At 56.0% G+C, this 17,703-nt stretch overlaps 1 long non-coding RNA gene across 1 annotated transcript; it reads left to right on the top strand.

The window, feature by feature from the left end:
* The first annotated feature begins 13,983 nt into the window (after positions 1 to 13,983).
* Positions 13,984 to 16,648, top strand: LOC142823799 (uncharacterized). The gene is made up of 3 exons (XR_012898905.1): positions 13,984 to 14,097; positions 16,302 to 16,432; positions 16,530 to 16,648. It is a non-coding gene; the product is annotated as an uncharacterized LOC142823799 (long non-coding RNA).
* The last annotated feature ends 1,055 nt before the right edge of the window (positions 16,649 to 17,703 follow it).

The following is a 17,703-nucleotide window of genomic DNA, read 5'->3' as shown; positions in this document are numbered from 1 at the left end:
TGAATCTGTATGTAAGTCGGAACTGGCGTCAGCCACTACTGAAACTGATCAGTTTCAACCATGGCTGAATCTGGACTTACATACAGATTCAACTTACATACAGATTCAACTTAAGAAACCCAGGCGTCCCCAAGTCAGCTGCTGCTGAAACTGATCAGCGGCTGATTCCAGGAAGCCTGGGGCAAAGCAACTCTGCCTCGGGCTTCCTGTAGTCAGCCGCTGGTCAGTTTCAGCAGCGGCTGACTTGGGGACGCCTGGGGCAGAGTAGCTGGGGTGCTGCTGGGTTGCTCCAGTAGCGCGGCTCCTCGGTGCTACTGGAGCAACCCAGCAGCACCCCAGCTGCTCTGCCCCAGGCGTCCTGATTCAGCCGCTGCTGAAACTGACCAGCAGCGGCTGAATCAGGACGCCTGGGGCAGAGCAGCTGGGGTGCTGCCGGGTTGGTCCAGAGCGGTGCTGCAGGACCAACCCGGCAGCCCCCAGCTGCTCTATCCCAGGGGTAGGCAAGAAAAGCCTGGTCTGCTGGATAGGGGGGCACTAGCTGCACCCCCCCCCCCAGCAGACCAGGGAGACGGGGGTGACGGGACCACCCAAGTCCTCCACAGCTTTGCTCCATCTCCCTGGTCTGCTGACCTGGGAGACGCGGGGCAAAGCCGCAGAGCATGCGGGCAGCGGAACAGTCCAGGCGCGCCGCGGCTGTCCCACTGCTGCTGTGCTCCGAGGCTTTGCTCCCCATCTCCCTGCAGACCAGGGAGACAGGGAGCAGTTTTTCTCGCCCCGGAGGACGGGGGCGGTGGACCGCGGCGCATCTGGGCGTCCCGCCGCTCCCGTCCTCCGGGGCGAGAAAAGCCCCGTTCGTAACTGCGGATCCGACTTAAGTCGGATCCGCGTAACTCGGGGACTGCCTGTATTTCGAAGGAAAACCATTCCCTCGAAATAACCCTTAAACCTCATTTTTTGAGGAGTAAAGGTTATGTTGAGGGAAGGGCTTTCCCTCGAAATAACCCGTTTTTTTCCCCCGCAAAATAGCGCTATTGCAAAATAATGCCCATCGACAAATATCCAAATGATATTTTGGCCACTACTAGGACATCAGTGCTTTTTCCTGACGTCCTCTTCTTTCAGGGGTGGACGGAGAGGGGGGAACCTTTTCCCCATCCACACATCCCTTTTTCTGAAAGAGCTCTTTTGGAAAAAGGCTTTTTCCTCATAGAAAGAAGGGGTATGTCTACACTACAGCGCTAATTCGAACTAACTTAGTTTCAATTAGTTAATTCGAACTAAGCTAATTCGAACTAACGCATCCAGACTAAAATACTAGTTCGAATTAGCGTTTTGCTAATTCGAACTAGCATGTCCACACAGAGTGGACCCTGAACCGGGGTTAAGGATGGCCGGAAGCAGTGCTGGCAGGGCATCAGATGAGGACTTAGAGCGTGGAGATGCTGTCTCAGGCTAGCCGAGGACTGTGCTTAAAGGGACCCGACCCCCACCCCGGACAGACAATTCTCAGGGGTGCCCCGCTTGCAAAGCAGTCCTGGCTTGGATTGCCCAGAGTACCCACACTGGGCACATCACAGCACTCAGCCATCAGCCTGGCTGCACTTGCCGCAGGCTGCCATCTGGGGAGAGGGGGCAACTGGGGGGCTGCAGGAGAGCTTCCACCCCCAGAAGCCCGCAGAGCCAGGTCAGTCCTACCCATCGGGGGCGCGTACCCCATTCCTCCCTCACCTCCTTCCACTTACCCTTCCCTAACCCCCCTTCCTGATGTATAAAATAAAGGACACGTGTGTTCAAAAATAGAATCTCTCTTTATTGAACAAAACTGGGGGAGACTGGGAAAAGGAGGTGGGAGAGGGGAAGAGAGAGGGTGGGAGAGGGGAGGGCAACTACAATGATGAGGGGTTTGGAACAGGTCCCATATGAAGAGAGGCTAAAGAGACTGGGACTTTTCAGCTTAGAAAAGAGGAGATGGAGGGGAGATATGATACAGGTCTATAAAAGCATGAGTGGTGTGGAGAGGGTGCATACAGAAAAGTTCTTCATTAGTTCCCATAATAGAAGGACTAGAGGACACCAAAGGAAAGGAATGGGTAGCAGGCTTCAAACTAGTAACAGAAAGTTGTTCTTCACAAGGCAAAGAGTCAACCTGTGGAACTCCTTGCTGCAGGAGTCTGTGAAGGCTAGAACTGGAACAGAGTTTAAATAGAAGTGAGATCAAGTCATGGAGGTTGGGTCCATGGAGTGCTATTAGCCAGGGAGTAGGAGTGGTGTCCCTGCCCAAAGTTTGTGGAAGGCTGGAGAGGGATGGCATGAGACAAATGGCTTGGTCACTGTCTTCGGTCCATCCCCTCCAGGGTCCCTAGGGTTGGCCGCTGTCAGCAGACAGGTTACTGTGCTAGATGGACCTTTGGTCTGACCAGTGTAAGACCAAGTACGTCCATTGTAAGCTCAGGGCTCAGGTTCGGGGGTCTCAGTGGACCACCTTGATTTTCATGCACACCTGCTCCTGGGTGGCCAGGCTGGCAGCTCTCCTGCCCTAGATGGCCACTTTCCTGTACCTAGTGCGGAGGTCGTGGACGAGGTCCATGATGTCTGCACTAGACCAGGCGGGTGCCCACCTCTTGCGGTCCCGGGCAAGCTCCCGGGAGCCGCCAGCCTGGTCCCGGGAAGAGGGTGAGGGCTGGGGTGCATCGGGTGGCTGGCTCAAGCCGTGCCAGGTGTAGGGTCTGCTGGCTTGGTGCTAGCAGGCTTGCACCTGGCACGGGCATCATAGCCAGCCCGTGCCCCTTTAAAGGGTCCGGGGCCGGGAGGGGGGCATACGAGTTTCCCTGGTGTTGGCCAGAGTGGCCAGCAGGGCAAGCTGGGGAGGGCTAGCCTCCCACTAGTTCGAATTAAGGGGCTACACACCCCTTAATTCGAACTAGTAAATTCGAACTAGGCTTAATCCTCGTAGAATGAGGTTTACCTAGTTCGAACTAAGCGCTCCGCTAGTTCGAATTAAGTTTGAACTAGCGGAGCGCTTGTGTAGCGCCTATTAAAGTTAATTCGAATTAACGTCCGTTAGTTCGAATTAACTTTGTAGTGTAGACATACCCAGGTTTACTGCTGTCTGAAAACCCCGTGTTCTTTTGACTTTCTGTTGAAAGAACGCAACTGCAGTGTGGATGTAAGTGTAGTTTTTCTGGAAAAATCATTGTTTTCCCAGAAAATCTATGCAATATAGACATACCCTGATTGACAATATTTTTTCCTATTTTATTCCTTCTCTTTCCCTTCTATCCCCTCTCTTTCTCTGCTATTTATTTGTATCCTGGAACTCTTAACTCCATTCATCTGAAGAAATGATTTGTGCACACAAAAGCTCATGTACCATCTACATTTTTTGCTAGTTTCTAAGATGCTTCAGGATCCTTCTTCTTTTTTTATTTTCTCGTAGCTCATGTTTTCTAGACCTTTAATCATTTTTGTTGCTGTTCTCTAGACCTTCTCCAATTTCTCCACATCCTTCTTGAAATGTGGTGCCCAGAATTGGACACAATATTTCAGCTGAGGCCTAATCAGTGCAGAGCAGAGTGGAAGAATGACTTCTCGTGTCTTGATCACAACACTCTTATTAATGTAGCCCGGAATCATGTTTGCCTTTTTTGCAACAGCATCACACTGTTGACTTATATTTAGCTTGTGGTCTACTATGACCACTAGATTCCTTTCTGCAGTTCTCCTTCCTAGACAGTCACTTCCCATTGTGTGTGGGTGAAATGGGTTGTTCTTTCCTAAGTGGAGTACTTTGCATTTGTCCTTGTTAAACTTCTTCCTGTATACTTCATACCAATTCTCCAGCTTATCCAGATCGTTTTGAATGATCACCCTGTCCTCCAAAACACTTGCCACCCCTCCCAGCTTGGTATCATCTGCAAACTTAATAAGCGTACTCTCTAGGCCATCATCTAAATTATTGACAAAGATATTGAAGAGAACTGGTCCCAAAACAGACACATGCGGAACTCCACTTGTTATGCCCTTCCAGCATGAATGTGAACCATTAATAACTACTCTCCGAGAATGGTTATCCAGCAGTTATGCACCCATCTTATAGTAGTCCCCTCTGGGTTGTATTTCGCTAGTTGAATGATAAGAAGATCATGCAAGATCATCTCAAATGCCTTACTAAAGTCTAGGTATGCTACATCCACCTCTATTCCCTTATCCACAAGACTTGTTATCCTATCAAAGAAAGCTATCAGATTGGTTTGACATGATTCGTTACCTTTCACCCTATTATCTTCCAGATGGTTGCAGATGAATTTCTTAATTATTTGCTCCATTAGCTTCCCTGGTCTGTAGTTTCCAGGGTTGTTGTTCTTTCTCTTTTTATAGATCAGCCCTATTTTTGCCCTTTTCCAGTCTTCTGGGCAAGGCCAGGGTCACCAGGGTACCAGACACCGCAGCTGCAGTTCTGGGCTTTTCTCTGAAACAACAAACTCCACACCATTGTCAAATTAAACCAGTAACTTCCGGGCACTGAGCGCCCCCCTGTATGCAACACCCCCCTTTGAACCACCAGAACTTCCCACTTCCTCACAGGCGCCGCAGGGAGAAGGTGAGTGAGAGAAATGGAGCCATTCATCCCCCCGGGCACAGGGCTCCCCGCTCAGATGCCCACGGGGCCATTCAGGCCTTTGGAGGGGAAGGGTTCCTGCACAGAACTGACAGGCTCAGGTCTTCTGCATAGTGGGGAATGGACAGATCCGGGGGATGCCCGGCTGCAGGGCAGTGAGGATTGGGGGCCTATGAGCACAGGGTGATGGCCGGACAGGAGCAGATCTGAGGAGGGACAGACAGAGACTCAGACCGTGTCTGCATGAGACCTGGGTCCCAAATGCTGAATCCTGTGTGGTTCCCAAACCCCTGGAGAGTCTGGGCTGTGGAATTAGCGCCCGGATGTGACACAGCCCACGGGGCAGCCAAGCTCCCCTTAGCTGTGTGGAGACAGGGGGCTTCTCCCCTGCAGTAGGGACACCGTGCCCAGACCGCCCCGCAGGGACTGCAGAGGTGAGTGACCCCTGGCTAGGGCAGGGACCGTCTCTGTGTCCGTACAGCACTGAGCATGCAGGACAGCTGGCCCAGGACAGGGCTCCTGGTGATTAGCATGAGACCTTACTGCTTCTGGTTTCCATGGAGCCAGGCAGGACCTGTCTCGCTGAGGGTCTCGCTGGGACAATCCATCCCATCCTACGATCCCAGGGGCACTGATCCAGCCCCAATCCCTGTGTCCCGTCCTCACTCCGGGGAGCCGGCTCAGCCCATGGTATTTACATACCCTGTATAACTAGTCACAGACACCAGGGCTATGTCTCACCCTCCCCACCCCTGAATCCCAGACCAATGCAGGTTCCGTTCCCGCAGAGACAACCTACCAAAATCACCTGGGAACAGTAGAAAATTCGACCTACCGAGGCAGCGTGGAGCCAGGTATCTGGATCTGGGACAGGACATCCAGTTCGCCATCCCGAACAACAGGTACATGCTGCATGAGGACCCTCTCCCTGGTGAGAACAGCTGCTGGATGGGATGGGTGACAGATACCGGGGACAGATCCTGACAGCGAATGCCTGACTCATTTCATGTGCCGGGGGAAGGGGTCACAGGAAAGGTGCCAGATTGGATTGGTGGGGGCAGGACCCAAGAGAGCACCCCCTAGAACACAGCCCCTCCCCAGGTGCCCCCAGACTAGGGTGTTTTTTTGCCCACTGGTACCACAAAGCCACTCGCGTGGGGCTCAGCTCAGTGTGTATCCTGCAGGGAGAATGGAGTGGGGGTGGGAAACTCGGGATAATGGGCTCTTCTATCTGTCTGCCTGAGGCTGAAGAGAGCCTGTGGGAACAACCCAGAAGCAGGGATTGGTGCTGCCCCAGGGGGCATTAACCCTGGGAACTACTGAGCCAGATAGAAATGGAGTTAGCACTTGAACCCACCCCCATTCACAGTGACACCCTGTTGACTCTGGAACCTAATGATGCCGGCTGGGAAGGCAGCACCCTTGCATCTTCCATTGCTGATCACTTCAGCAGGGCGTAGTTCAGGCAGCTGTCTCAAAGCCCCTTCCCAGGCAAATCCCCCCCCCCCCAACCCAGATTATTCCTACGCAGAGGTGAGCTGCAACTGCTGGGGAATTCCTCAGCAGGAGGTAGGAGCCAGTGTGGGACTGGGTGGCTGGTGTCAACATGACCCTAGTGGGATCTGCACAGGCCACAGATTGGGAGAGGATCCATGGTGCATTGGCACGGGGAGAGGGGCAAGGCAGGGAGCAGGGGGACCATGGGAGGGGAGCACTTACCAGGATATCCTGCAGCTTCCCTTAGCCCACAATGGCATCTGTGGAACAGGGACACTCTCCCGCCACCCCAAGAGTCTGGGCACAGATCAGGCCCTGGGCCCATCCCCCCAGCGAGCCCTTCACAGACTGCCTGCCTGCCCCACAGCACACCGGGAGGGCGGAGGGCGGGGTACCTAGCCTCATGGTACAGCTGGGGGGGAGGGGAACTGAGGCACAGAACAGGGAAGGGTCATCCTAAAAGGTGCAGAACAAGACAGGGCTGCACCCCACATCAACCTGGCCCCCCCAAGGGATACCTTCCCCCCTTCCCATGGACACCACCCGTGTCTGACTTAGAAACTGTGGCTGAAGCCTCAGATTCCCTGCGGGGATAGAGAGAGTGACAGTAACAGAGCCCAGGAGTCCTGATTCATGGCCTCTGCTCCCCCCTGCTCAAACCACAGAGCTGGGGAGAGAACCCAGGAGTCCTGAGAGGCAGGTAGATGGGTGGGGGATGGGGCAGAACTGGGGTCTCACCTGCTCTGTCTCGCTGCTGCTCCCTTCCCTGCAGAGACATGAAGCAGAGTTGTCCATGAGTTGACCTAGGTCCCAGTGTGCCAGCCCTGCCCCACAGGGCAGCTGAGATAGGAGTCCCCCACCCTGCTCTGCCAGGGGAGCCCCAACCCCTTTTGCTGCTGAGCCTGGATACCCCACAGATAGGCTAAGCCCCCTGCCCCTTGCAGACTCCCCCACCCCACACTGTGTGGGGGCTCTCGGACCAGCACTGATGCCAGGGCACAGCGCCCCCTGCTGGGCCCTTCCCCACCACCTGCATTCCTTGCCTGTCTCCCATCCGAGCCCTGCCCCTTCGCAGCCCCACTTAGCAGGAGTTTAACCCTTCCCTCGCTGGGGTACTCACTAGCTCAGGAGCATCTGTGGCAGAGGAAGGCCAAGAGGATGAAGAGGAGGAGAAGGGGGGGGAGGGGAGTGCTTCAATCACCTCAATCATGATGGAGCCAAACAGATTTAATATGATCCACGTGAGAGTAGCAGGAGGGGCTCGTTTCTTACTTACTGTCCCGGGCCCTCCCCCTCACAGACTCAGGGACCCACAGCAATGGGACAAGTGGGGGGCAGGAACAGAGGGGATTCTGGGTAGTAGTGGTTGGGGGATTCACTTCCAATGGCAGGGGGCAGTCCTGGGGGGGGGACAGGGTGGGGGGTATGTGCAACATGTGCCCTAGGACGCCAGCTGGACCCAAGTCCCATAGTCTGTCCCCCTGAGTCCCGCACCTGTCCTGGGAATTGTCTATAAAGATCGGGGGAGGGGTGCTTGAGATTCTTGGGGGACCGCACCCTGCGGCAGGGATCATCAATGAAAGATATAACCAGGCTGTCTTCCCAACAACGTCATTAGGGGGAGGGACTGTGTCCTGTGTCTGTACAGCACTGAGCATGCGGAGCAGCTGGCCCAGGACAGGGCTCCTGGTGATTAGCACGAGTTGTTAGTGCTTGTGGGTTCCATGGAGCCAGGCAGGGCTTGTCTTGCTGAGGGTCTCGCTGGGACAATCCTTCCCATCCTGGGATCCCAGAGGGCTGATCCAGCCCCCATCCCTGGGTCCCGTCCTCACTCTGGGGAGCCGGCTCAGCCCATGGTGTGTATAACTAGCCACAGACACTGGGGCTCTGGCTTTCTCACACCCTCCCCACCCCGAGTCCCAGACAGACACAGGTTCTATTCCCGCAGAGACAACCACCCAAAATTACCTGGAGACAACAGCAAATTCAACCTACCGACGCAGTGTGGAGCCAAGTACGTGGCCCTGGTACAGGAAATCCACTTTGCCATCCCGAACAACAGGTACGTGCTACGTGAGGACCCTCTCTTTGGTGGGAACAGCTGCTGGATGAGACAGTAGACAGATAGTCACAGGAAATGCCATCTGGGCTGAGACCTGCCCAGACTCATTTCATGTGGGGGGGGGGGGGAGCACTGCACAGGTGCCTGGTTGGCTTGGTGAGGGCAGGGCCCAGGAGAATTCCACCCCACACACAACCCCTCCCCAGGTGCCCCCAGACTGGGGTGTTTTACTGCCCATCGGTACCACAAAGCCACCCGTGTGGGGCTCAGCTCAGTGTGTATCCGACTGGGAGAATGGAGTGGGAGTGAGGGTGGAGAGCTGGGGATAATGGGCCCTTGTATTCTGCCTGCCTGCCTGAGGCTGCAGCAAGGCTGGGGGAACAAACCAGAAGCAGGGCTCAGTGCTGCCCCAGAGGGCATTAACCCTGGGACCTACTGAGCCAAATAGAAATGGAGTTAGCACTTGAACCCACCCCCATTCACAGAGATGTGCTGTTGACTCTGGAACCTACCAATGGTTGTTGGGCAGGCAGCACCATTGCATCTTCCGCTGCTGATCACTTCAGCAGGGCACAGTTCTCCCAACAGTCTCAAAGCCCCTCCCCAGGCAAATGCCCCCCCAACCCAGATTATTCCTACACAGGGGTGAGCTGCAGCTGCTGGGGAATTCTTCAGCAGGATGTAGGAGCCCAGGCTGGACTGCGGAGCTGGTGTCAACATGGCCCTACTGGGACCTGCGCAGGCCCCAGATTGGGGGAGGATCCAGGGTGCATTGGCATGGGGGGTGCAAGGTATCGTAGGGATCAGGGGGGCCATGGGAGGGGCCCAGAACGGCATCTTTGGAACAGAGGCACCCCTGCTGAGGGGATGGGCAAAGATCAGGCCCTGGCCCATCCCCCCAGACCACATGTGAGCCCTTCACAGACTAGCTTGCCTGTCCCACAGCACAGTGGGGGGGAGAGGGCAGGTCCCTAGCCTCATGGGGCAGCAGTGGGAAACTGAGGAACAGAACAGGCCAGCATCATCCTCAACGGTGCAGCACAAGCCAGGGCTGCATCCCACTCAACCTGGCCCCCCCAGGGGACACCCCTCCCCTTCCCATGGACATCCCCCATGTCTGACACTGTGGCTGCAGCCTCAGATTCTCTGCGGAGACAGAGCCCACGAGTCCTGATTCCTGGCCTCTGCTCCCTCTGCCCCCCCCTCTCTAACCACTAGGCACCACTCTTTCCAGAGCTGGGGAGAGAGCCCAGGAATCCTGAGAGGCAGGTCAATTGGGGGAGGGTGGCAAAACTGGATAGGTGCTCTGTCCCATGTGCTCTGTCTCGCTGCTGGTCCCTTCCCTGAAGACACACGAAGCAGAATTGTCCATGAGTTGACCTGGGTCCCCGTGTACCAGCCCTGCCCCACAGCATAGCTGGGACGGGAGTCCCCTGCCCCACACTGTGCATCACGGTGCCTGGGACCAGCACTGCTGCCAGGGCACAGCACCCCCTCTAGGCCCTCTGCCCCACCCACTGGGTTCCTGGCTTCTCTCCCAGCCCAGCCCTGCCCCTTCCCAGCCCCACTTCGCAGGGGTTTAGCCCTTCCCTCACTGGGACACTCGCTGGCTCGGTTGCATCTGTGGCAGAGGAAGGCCAGGAGGAGGAGGAGAAGGCTGGGGGCAGGGCAATCACCTCGCATGGGGCCAATCAGATTTGATACGATCCACCTGAGAGGAGCAAGAAGTTGTGAGCAGCTTGTGTGTTAATTTCTGTCCCAGGCCCCCCCTCTCAAAGACTCGGGGATGCAAACCAATGGGGCAAGTGGGGGGCAGGAACAGAGGGGATTCTGGGTAGTAGTGGTTGAGGGATTCACTTCCAATGGCAGGGGACAGTCCTGGGGGGGACAGGGTGAGGAGATGTACAATACGTGTCCTAGGAAGCCTGTTGGACCCAAGTCCCATAGCCTGTCCCCCTGGGTTCTGCACCTGTCCTGGGAATTGTCCATAAAGATCACTGGAATGTGGTTATGGCGGGGGAGGAGCTTTGAAAGTGTTGCGAATTACACCCTGCTGCCGTAATCAGCAATGAAAGACATAACGATGCTGTATTCTCAATGGCCATCATTAGGTTTCAGAGTCAACAGCATGTCATTGTAAAAGGACGGAGTCAAGTGTTAACGCCTTGTCTATCTGGGTTGTCGGTCCCAGGGTTTCCACCTTACTGAGCAGCCCCCATGAAAAGGGGGAACCCTGCTTCTGAGCCATTTCCCCTAGGCTCTCTGCACACTCAGGCAGGCAGCTGGGAACATTATCCCCCGCTCTGCATCCTCAGCCCCATTCTCCCAGATGGACACGCACCAAGCTATTCCCCACATGAGTGGCTTTGTGGTGCTGGTGGGCAGCACAGCACTCCCGTCTGGGGGCCACCTGGGCAGGAGCTGTGTGCTGGGCTGGGACTCTCTTGGAACCTGCACCCATCAAGCCAGTCTGGCACCTGTCCAGTGACCGCCCCCTTCCAGCATATGAAATAAATCCAGGTGAGTCTCAGCACGTAGGGGGCAGTTGCTGTGGGGATCTGTCCCGGTTCCACGCAGCGGCCATGGTGGTCTCCTCTTTCCCTCCGATGGATTTTATATCTTGGTGCAGCCTAGCCTGCCTTCCCTGGGACCGTGTCCCATTGATTGTCCTCATTCGGCCACGTTTCTGTGATGCTTCTTCTCTCAATGTGCTCATTCGATACCAGGCATTCTCTCTAGTTCACCCATCACATTAGTTCAATTCCGAGTATTCGTGTGCCAGCGCTTTAAAAACGTGTCACTCTTAAGCTGTCTGTGATGGAACGGGACTCTTTTTCCTTTCTCATCTGATCTTACCCATCTTTTATCATCTTCCCGCCTCTCCTCTTTACTAGGACATGGAGAGATTCCCTTAAGAGACCCTCCACTATGGGATGTCTGTCCGATCCATGTGCTTCTTCGCACTTCTTAGGTTTCCCCCACTTAACATGAAAAAGGTCCTAGAGAAGTTTTGGATCTAAGTGCCAGTTCTCTGGCTCCATTTTGTCCTCATGAAGAAGAGCCAAGGTACAAAATATAACGGAGGGACAGAGCAGGCCCTGCTGCGGGAGCGGGGGCACTATGTATAAAAGGAGGCGTAGAATCAAATGACATAAAAATAGAAAATGTATGAAATTGTCCTGGAGCACCTCTGTGGATGGTAATTGCTCTCATAATAGGGCTACAGCAGGGCTGGGTTGGGGTCAATCACTGGGTCATTGTTTCAGCCTCTTCTACCGCCCCAAAGACACTAGTTCTATTCCCACAGATGGGAAGTGACCGTGCCCCAGCCCTGAGCAGTGTTCATACCTGCACAGGGCCCAGTAGAAACCTCCATCAAACCAGCCCTAGGAACAGGTTCTTGCCAGGCGAGATGCTGTCTCTGAGGCTACATCTAGCCCGTAGGCCTTTTGCACAAGAAGCTATTTGCAGAAGAGATCTTCCCCAAAAACTTCTTGTGCAAGAGCGCGTCCAGACCGCAAAACAGTGTGAGCACACAGAGCAGTCAGGGCCCAGGGAGTGCTCAGTTGGCACCGCCCAGCACCGAATTCCCTCCCCGTCCGCCCTGACACTTAAAGCCACAATAAACTCTGGGTCATGGGGCGAGCGGCCCATTTGCTGAGTCACCGTATCAGCCCCTTTCCTCCCGGGCTGGATGCTCGATTCCGTCCACCCCTGTCCCAGCTGATGCTCGTGTGAATCCCATGAAGGGAACCAACCTTTTATAACTTTGACCATTGGAAGGAATCCCATTGCTCCCCTTGTGTGAAAGTACCTCCCGAAATGGAGGGTGTCACATGGGCAAGTCAACTGTCACTGTCCTTTTTGGGCAAGTAGCCATGGTGACCTGCTGCTCTGCCGGTTCACAGCAACATTGCTTGGATGTGCATTGGCACCACTGAAGTACGATTCACTTGACTAGATGCCCTTCAATGACAGGTGGGCGAGGCCTCTTGAAATCTCTCAGGAGCAAATATTTGGAATATCCGCACAGAGCCAACATTTGTAAAGAAATCCCCCACTTCACCATGGGGGTCCGGCCTGGGATTGGTGGGAAAAGCATCCAGGGGACTCTCCCTGGAGCCCCTGGGGCCGGGCTGCGGGGGTCTGCGTTTCACGGCCTGTCTCCTCCTGCCTGCAGATCTTAAACCCAGCATCTCCCTGAGCCCCAGTGAGGGGTTCGCCCCAGGGGGAGCTGTGACCATCCGGTGCCGGTGCAGCTCTGGGGGAGGGAGAGTCCTGCTGAGTAAAGCTGGAGACCCGGCTGCGCAGCGTGCGATGGATCCCACCGGGGACATGGCTGAATTTCGTATCCGGAACTTGAGCCAGAGAGATGCCGGGAGCTACAGCTGCCAATGTGGCACCCGGGGGGACCCGAACATCTGGTCAGAGCCCAGCAACCCCGTGGCGCTGGTGGTGGCAGGTGAGGGGCCCGGCTCGGCATCCCCGCTCCCAGCCCCACACCCGGATGGACCCTCGGGACATTCAGCGCCAGGCTCTGGGTCCCACACAGGGGATGCCTGGCTGGGTAGTGAGGATGGAATCACGGGGGGGGGGAGGGAGCAGCAGCTGCTGGAGGGTCACGGCCAAGGCAGGGGGATCCCTGCCCCCAGGGGTGTTGCACAGCAGGAGCCTTTCCCAGGGGAGGCTTCCCTGGCTGCCCCGCTCTGGGGACACACAGAGCAGCCACGGCCCAGGGACTGCCCGGCTGGAACCGCCCAGCACCAAATTCCCTCCCCACCCGGCCTGACACTTAAAGCCGCAATAAACTCTGGGTCATGGGGTGAGCGGCCCAGTCGCTGAGTCACTGTGTCAGCCCCTCCCCCTTTTAGCTCGGTGCTTGGTTCTGTCCCTCCCCCGTCCCAGCCGATGCTCATTTGAATCCCACAGTGCGGACCCAACCCAGCTGGGCCCCAGCAGCTGGATCCCCCCACAATGGAGCCTCAGAGAGAAAGTGAGCGGGACAAATGGAGCCATTCATCCCCTGGGCACAGGGCTTCCCGCTCAGATGCCCACGGGGCCATTTGGGCGTTTGGGGGGCGATGGTCCCTGCACAAAACTGACGTGCCCAGCTCTTCTGTGTAGCGGGAGATGGACAAACAGTGGGGCCACCTGGCCCCGGGTCAGCGGGGAGGTGGGGCCCTGGGAACGCAGGGCGGTGGTTGGCCGGGAGTACATCTGGTGACGGACAGACAGACGGACTCAGACTTTCTCTGTATGAGACCTGGGCTCAAAATGCCGAACCCCTTGTCGTTCCCAACCCCCCTGAGGAGCTCAGAGCCAGTCTGGGATGTGGGAATTAACCGCCGGATGTGACCCAGCCCATAGGGAAGGCAAGCTCCCTTGAGCTTGGTGGGGACATGGGGCTCCTCCCCCGCACTAGGGACACTGCACTCAGACCTGGCCCCACAGGGACTCCAGGGGTCAGTGGCCTCTGACTGGGGCAGGGACCGTCTCTGTGTCCTGTGTCTGTACAGCACTGAGCACATGGGGCAGCTGGCCCAGGTGGTGATGAGCACGAGTCCTTAGTGCTTGTGGTTTCCATGGATCCAGGCAGGGCTTGTCTTGCTGAGGGTCTCTCTGGGACAATCCTTCCCATCCTGGGATCCCAGAGGGCTGATCCAGCCCCCATCCCTGTGTCCTGTCCTCACTCTGGGGAGCCGGCTCAGCCCATGGTGTGTATAACTAGCCACAGACACTGGGGCTCTGGCTTTCTCACACCCTCCCCACCCCGAGTCCCAGACAGACACAGGTTCTATTCCCGCAGAGACAACCACCCAAAATTACCTGGAGACAACAGCAAATTCGACCTACCGACGCAGTGTGGAGCCAAGTACGTGGCCCTGGTACAGGAAATCCACTTTGCCATCCCGAACAACAGGTACGTGCTACGTGAGGACCCTCTCCTTGGTGGGAACAGCTGCTGGATGAGACGGGAGACAGGTACCAGTAGACAGATCATCACAGGAAATGCCATCTGGGCTGAGACCTGCCCAGACTCATTTCATGTGCGGGGGGGGGGGGGGGGGGGGGGTGCACTGGAAAGGTGCCAGGTTGGCTTGGTGAGGGCAGGGCCCAGGAGAACATCACCCCGCACACAACCCCTCCCCAGGTGCACCCAGACTGGGGTGTTTTACTGCCCATCGGTACCACAAAGCCACCCGTGTGGGGCTCAGCTCAGTGTGTATCCGACTGGGAGAATGGAGTGGGAGTGAGGGTGGGGAGCTGGGGATAATGGGCCCTTGTATTCTGCCTGCCTGCCTGAGGCTGCAGCAAGGCTGGGGGAACAAACCAGAAGCAGGGCTCAGTGCTGCCCCAGAGGGCATTAACCCTGGGACCTACTGAGCCAAATAAAAATGGAGTTAGCACTTGAACCCACCCCCATTCACAGAGAGAGAGAGACACACACACACACACACACACACACACACACACACACAGTTGACTCTGGAACCTAATGACGGCGATTGCGCAGGCAGCACCATTGCATCTTCTACTGCTGGATGCTTCAGCAGGGCGCGGTTCTCTCAGCAGTCTCAAAGCCCCTCCCTGGACAAATGCCCCCCAACCCAGATTATTCCTACGTAGTGGTGAGCTGCAGCTTCTAGGGAATTCCTCAGCAGGATGTAGGAGCCCAGGAGGGACTGGGGGGCTGGTGTCAACATGGCCGCAGTGGGACCTGCGCAGGCCCCAGATTGGGGGAGCATCCATGGTGCATTGGTGTGGGGGGTGCAAGGCAGAGATCAGGGGGGCCATGGGAGGGAAGCGTCTTTGGAACAGAGATATCCCCCTGCTGAGGGACTGGGCACAGATCAGGCCCTAGGCCCATCCCCCTAGCCCATATGTGAGCCCTTCACAGACTAGTCTGGCTGGTCCCCAAGCACAAGGGGGGGGGAGGGATGTCAGGGTCCCTAGTGTCATGGTGCAGCGGGGGGGAAACTGAGGCACAGAACAGGGCACAGTCATCCTCAAAGGTGCAGAGTGAGCCAGGGCTGCACCCCACATCAACCTGGCCCCTCCCCTTCCCATGGACACCACTCATGTCTGACTTAGACACTGTGGCTGCAGCCACAGAGAGAGTGACATTAACAAAGCTCAGGAGTCCTGATTTCTGGCCTCTGCCCCTCCCGCCACTAGGCCCCACTAACCACTAGGCCCCACTCCTCCCAGAACTGCGGAGAGAACCGAGGAGTCCTGAGAGGCAGGTCGATTGGGGCTGGGGAGCAGAAATGGAGTCTCATTTGCTCTGTTTCACTGCTGGTCCCTTCCCTGGAGGACATGAAACAGAATTGTCCATAAGTTGACCTGGGTCCCCATGTGTCAGCTCTATCCCTCCTCCCCACAGGGCAGCTGGGATGGGAGTCCCCCACCCTGCTCTGCCAGGGGAGCCCTAACCCCTTTGGCTGCTGAGCCTGGGTACCCCACAGACAGGCTGAGCCCCCTGCCTCTTGCAGACCCCCCCCCCCCCCACACTGCATCACAGTGCCCCCTTGTGCTGCACGGGGACTCTGGGACCAGCACTACTGCCATGGGACAGCGCCCTCTGCTGGGCCCTCTGCCCCACCCACTGGGTTCCTGGCCTGTCTCCCATCCAAGCCCTGCATGGACACTCTCTCGCAAGGAGGCTCCGATCGCTGTTCACGGAATAGCCACCAGAGCAGCTGGGCTTTATCTATTGGTGCTTTTTGTGCAAACAGCCCCCTGCTGCCTTTCCACACACACCTTTTTGCACAAATGTTCTTGTGCAAAAAGGAGTTATTCCTCGTAGAAAGTGGAATGCCTACACCGTGAAAATCCCTCTGTTCTGCCAATTTACTGTACATTTTCTTGTGCAAAAAAGGGGTTGAGGTGTGGACATTCCATGGGCTTTTTGTGCAAATACGGCCCTTTTTGCACAAAACCCCCTGTAGCGTAGACGTAACCTGAGCGTGGGGGCTAGTTGAAGGTTGTGAGGCAGTGAATTGGGGAGTGTGCGGCCTATAGTCCTCAGGGAGGACCTAATTGTCATGGGGGGAGGGCGGGATGGAGACACAGCCCCACTGCCCCTCCCCCCCCAGCTCCAACTGAATCTCCCTTCCCCCACAGCAGCCCCCATGGGCAGCCTGGATTTCACCCACAGCAACATCGCCCGCCTGGGACTGGTCGCCATGGTCCTGCTCATCCTGGGGCTGATCCTGGCCGAGGCCTATTGCAGCTGCCCGAGGGGGGCACTCTAGGTGAGGTGACCCCCCCTCCGTCTGTTCCCCATGCTCCCCCAGGCGCAAGGCCCTGGGCAACAGGGGCCCCTCTAACCATTGTCTCTCTGTGCCCCAGGAGCCTGGATCCCGTGTGCAAAGAAGAGAATCTCCCGGGGACAAGCTGCTGCCCCTCAGGGGATGGAAATACTGGCACAACCCCCTCCCCCCCCACGCACAACACCCCTTCCTCAGGGAACCTGCCCCTGTCTGCTCCCGGTCTGACAGACGCAGAGTTAAACCAGCCCCACAGGCACCAGATAGCGGCGCTGAACCTGCACCAGGCACTTTGGGGACCCCTTGGAGCAGCCCCCAGGGGACACCCAGGGTCCCACTCGCTGGCCCAGGGGGTCCAGACTCTGCCAGGGCTGTCAGTGGAGAGCAGGGATGCTGAGCCTGGCCCTGGGACTGGAATAACGGCACTTACTGCCCCAGGGGCCTGCCCCCCTCCTCACCCAGCCCCTTTTCTCTCCCCCTTTCTCGCTTGCTTTCCCCGCCCTGTATTAACCCCTAGGGCTCCCTTCTCCCCTGCCCCCAAATCTCCCCACCAGGGGGCAGCTGGGATAACTGAGCCCCCAATGTCCCCTCGCTGTGAGTTGAGCCACAGAAGGCAAGTGAGAAGTTCCAGCAATGGCAGGGGACCTGGACTAATAAATGCCGGGGGGGAGTTGATGAGAGAGAAAGAGGGTTCAGCTCAAGCCACTTAGAACTCAAGGGCTGGGTTGGGGCACCCCTGGGACTGAGAGAAGTGAGGGAGTAGAAATCCATGACCTGAAATTGGGCTGTCAGAAATGACCCTCATCAATGTACAAAGCATGGAGGGGAAGCCCTTGTGGGTTAATCCATGACAGTGAGCCGGAAAGTAAACCGGAGTGCCCCAATAGCTGCTTGCTTACTTTTGTTTTTCATCAGAAAATATGTCATTATTATTATTATTAGAGTTCATAAAAATATTTGCTACCAAATTAAAATCAAGTCGCCTATTCAACTGCCATTTTAGTGCAAAGAAAAATTTTACTGTTACAAATCACAAAATAATTCAAATTAGTTATAGAAAGATTAATGGAAGCGTCATGAATTTCTGCTTGAAATGTACTATGCATGATAATTATTCAATGAAATGAATAATGTTTGAAGTTGAAATCCATAAATTTAAAACTCTTCTATTGCTTCCCTTTTGCAAGTATATTAATAAAAAACGATTACATATATTTAATTTCTTGAACTTTCCTATAAGTATAATCTATGCAAAA

The sequence above is a fragment of the Pelodiscus sinensis genome, unplaced genomic scaffold (assembly GCF_049634645.1).
Source record: "Pelodiscus sinensis isolate JC-2024 unplaced genomic scaffold, ASM4963464v1 ctg34, whole genome shotgun sequence".
Classification (NCBI taxonomy): Eukaryota; Metazoa; Chordata; order Testudines; family Trionychidae; genus Pelodiscus; species Pelodiscus sinensis.
This window is presented reverse-complemented; position numbering and strand designations above follow the sequence as displayed.